The following is a 4254-nucleotide window of genomic DNA, read 5'->3' on the forward strand; positions in this document are numbered from 1 at the left end:
CACACCGAGTTATGCTTGTATAATTCAATTCATACAAAGAGCTGTATGTGAGACTTGTTTTACCCTCCACTGAAATGTAGCCACTTCTGAGGAAAAAACCACAATTGCCCAGATAATTTTCAGCTATAGCTGGTATTGCTAAATGAATATTTATATGCTAATACATTTCTCCCCAGGTTGCTTTACCATTTCTACAGGCACAGAACAATACTACACAAGAGTCCAGGGAAGGAACTAATATGCAATTTGTGAAGGAAGTGGTGCTACTTGTAATATGTTATTAATATTATTTGTTCCGTCAGTTCCTCTGAGTGTCATTGTCATAGAGTTTAGAGCCAGAAGGGACCACCACATCATCTGGCCTGACCTCCTGAATAGCAAAGGTCATCAATTCCAACCATCCACCCACACAGTAACCCAACAGACAATATGATTACAAGGAGTTAATTCAAGCAGGGATTAGTTACATATATGCAAGAAAGGGGGCAAAGTTTTAGATACCCTCTCCCATTTACCCATACTTATAAAACAATACAGGTATAATTCACTTTGAAGTTTTACTTCGGTTGATCTTGTTTGTTTTGGCAGGGGAGATGAGAGACTAAACACATGAGGTATTCAAGATGAAAAAATTGGAGCAAAAATCTTTTGGGTGAATAAAGGAACAGCCTCTGAAGGCCAAGGGAGTGTGAATGAGGAACAACTGAAAGCAAACTGAACCCCAGTCCTCATGGGAAAAGGGCTCTGACATAAGTTAGACCAGGGTTTCTCAAACAGAGGTTGCCGCTTCTGTAGGGAAAGCCCCTGGCGGGCCAGGCTGGTGTGTTTACCTGCCCCATCAGCAGGTCCCGCCAATTGTGGCTCCTACTGGCCCCGGATTGCTGCTCAGGGCCAATGGGGGCTGCTGGAAGTGGCACAGGCTGAGGGATGTGCTGGCCGCCACTTTCAGCCACTACCATTGGCCTGGAGCAGCGATCCGTGGCCAGTGGGAGGCGTGATCAGCCAGACCTGCAGATAGGGCAGGTAAACACACCGGCCGGGCCCACCAGGGGCTTTCCCTACACAAGCGGTGATCCCTGTTTGAGAAACCCTGAGTTAGACCTACCTTAGCCATTAGAGATGTGTACAAGCCTTTTATTGTGTTACCATCATTTTCTCTTGTTATGTTGTGTTCCTACTATAGAGATTCTGGGTATGTCTACATTAGAAATGCTATAGTATTGCAGCTGTGTCATGTAGAAACTTATTATAGTTAAGGAAGGGATCTTCCATTGCTGTAGAAAATCCACCTCTCCAAGAGGCAGTAGCCAGGGTGACGGAAGGATTCTTCTTTCGACCTAGCAGTGTCCACACTAGGGCTTAGGTTGGCTTAACGACATGGCATAGGAAGTAAAATTTTTCACATCCCTGAAAGCTGTAGTTAAGCTGACCTAACTTTTTAGTGTAGACCAGGCCTAAGATTCATAGATAGATAGATTCCATGGCCCAGAAGGGACCATTGTGGCCTTCTAGTCTGACCCCGTTATCAATGCAGTATAGAGAACTTCCCCAGAATAATTATTTCTCAACTAGAGCAAATCTTCAACAATACTGTGTTTGAAAAAGGCTATTTCCCAGTGTTTCATCTGCCCCGCACCTTAGCTGACATAATTATACCTGCAATGCACACCCTTGGTCCCACCCCTTACGATGTTTGGTCATTTCCATTTTGGAGAGTTGTGAGTCTGAGGTCTTCGTCCCACCTTTTTGTAAATGGTAGGAGGGGTAAGGAGTGATGTTGTGTTCTGGTTAAGGCCAGGCCTTTCTTTGGCTTTTAATGTGTCTTATGCCTCCCCCATTCCAACCCTCTTGCCCCTCCTAACTGGCTGTTTGATCTTGGCTTGAGAGTGAAGGCAGGCAGCCTTCCAGTGTATTCTCATAATTACACTCCCACCATACCCTATAATACTTTTAACTGTTATTATCTGCTTTCCTTATACTAACAAATCCATCTAGCTGGGCAGAAGCAACACACACAGTATCTTTGTCTTTTATTCACACATGATAGTATAAGATATAAGAGTATTGAAAGGTCAATCCAAAATTCTATCCCAGGCTCAGAAACAGGCCTATATACTAACACACAGGATCCCACCGCAGGACAGGTGATGGCAAGAGGGCCGTAAACTAGAGAGGTGCAGCCTGAGAGACCAGAGAGGGTCAAATGTGAAGCCATGATGAACTTTGTGCAAATGAAATTCTCAGTGAAATGTAATTGCAGATACAATAATTTGGTTAGGATGCCCAGAGTAAAGCTTCACATCTTGCAAAAAATTACAATGGAAACTTGAATAGACAACGGAGGCAGGACCACATGTTTACCTGAAAAAAAATGGCACCTCCTAACAGCCATTTAGGTCTGTACTTATTCCAGGGGAAGGACCCTCCCTACTGAGCCATCCATACCACTCACTGCAGTACAATGTCCCCTAATACTATTCTGGGCTTGGAGTAAAACCTGTTGGATAGCGGAAAGCGCAGTCTACTGAGCCACCCACTCTGCTCACTGCATCACAGTGCCCCCTAGTGCTTCCCTATGGTAATTAGGGCTTTTCTCAGAGTCTTTTTCATCTCCCTGTTCCTGAGACTATAAATCATGGGATTTATCAAGGGGGTTACCACTGTGTAAAACACTGACATTACTTTGCCTAGGTTGAATGACTGATTGACCCCCTGGCCGGACATACATGAAAATAATGGTCCCATAATAGATGGAAACCACAGTGAGGTGGGATGCACAGGTGGAGAAGGGCTTCTTCCACTCCTTGCCTGAAGACATCTTGAGGAGTGGACCCACAATGTGCACTTAAGAAGCTATGGTGAATGTGAAGGAGCACAGGATCATAACAGAGGTAAGCGTGTATCCGGCCACTTGCCGGACATAAGTGTCGGTGCAAGAGAGTTGGAAGATTGGGTATGCATCACAAAAGAAATGGTCTGTCTGGTCAGGACCACAGAAAGGGAGCTTGGAAATCATGAGTGTAGGCAGCAAGGGGGAGAGGAAGCCACAGGCAATGGCCAGGTTGAGAGAGAGCCTGTGGTTCATGAGACCACTGTACTGCAATGGATTACATATGGCAAAATATCAGTCATAGGCCATGGTGGCCAAAAGGAAGCATTCGGTGGCCCCTAGAGAGAAGAAGAAGTAATATTGAGCAATGCAGCCACCCACAGTGATGCTGGGTTTCCTGGACAGGAAATTGGAAAGCATCTTTAGAATAGTGACTGAAGTGTAGAAGACCTCCAGGCAGGACAAGCTGCAGAGGAAAAAGTACATAGGTGTGTGGAGTTGAGGATCCAGCAGTGTCAATGCAACAATGAGGGAATTCGCAATGAGGGATGTGGTGTAGATGATTAGAAAGACCAGGAATAGGGACATCTTCACCACCCATTGACTAGTGAATCCCAGAAACATGAATTCTCTCACCACAGTCTGGTTGTTCTGTTCCGTGTCTCTATTATTCCTGAAACCTGAGAGATGCATAGAATCACAGAAGTTAGACATCTGGTGGTTCAAACACTATCTCAGCTATAAGTTATAGGAAATGTAGGGAGAGAAGGAGGAGGAGGAGTAGAGAGAGATGCCATCATTCTGGTTTCAATATTTTTATAGATAACATGATTAAAAACAGTATCAGAGTTGTAACTGAATTTTTTGTTTACTGTAAAATGGCTGTGGTAAATGAAAATGATCAAATACTGTGCATACATATTATGAATAAAAGGCTATGTTGAGCCATGCAACCATAAGTTGGTTAGTCTAACATAAATCCTGGGCAAAATAAATGAAAGGCCAGTAAAGATTTAAACTGATAAAGAATTAGAGGATAGGAATATAATTAAAATAGACATAATTCAAACAAAGTGTGTTTTAATACAGGCTAGGTAATGCTATACATCTAGGAACAAGGATTTCAGGCTGGACCTACAGATCTGAGGACTATATCATGGAAAGCAATGATTCTGAAAAGTATATAGTGGTCATAGTGGACAAACTATCAAACATGAGCTGCCAGTGTGACTCTGTGGTAAAAAAAAAACAGGATAAATGTCAGTTTTGGATGTATAAGCAGAGTGTCGGCCAGAGAGGCTGATTAACCACTGGAGGGAAAAAAAACTATCAAAGGAAATGGTGGATTCTTTGAGCTAGTTTACACTAAAGGGTTAGGTTGAACTATCTACATTGCTCAGAGCTGTGAAAAAAATGTAACTCCT

At 43.4% G+C, this 4254-nt stretch overlaps 1 pseudogene; it reads right to left on the reverse strand.

Annotated features, from left to right (window-relative positions):
• Window positions 1-557: 557 nt before the first annotated feature.
• Window positions 558-3544, reverse strand: LOC115642751 (annotated as a pseudogene).
• Window positions 3545-4254: the final 710 nt, after the last annotated feature.

The sequence above is a fragment of the Gopherus evgoodei genome, unplaced genomic scaffold (genome assembly GCF_007399415.2).
Source record: "Gopherus evgoodei ecotype Sinaloan lineage unplaced genomic scaffold, rGopEvg1_v1.p scaffold_45_arrow_ctg1, whole genome shotgun sequence".
Taxonomy (NCBI): domain Eukaryota; kingdom Metazoa; phylum Chordata; order Testudines; family Testudinidae; genus Gopherus; species Gopherus evgoodei.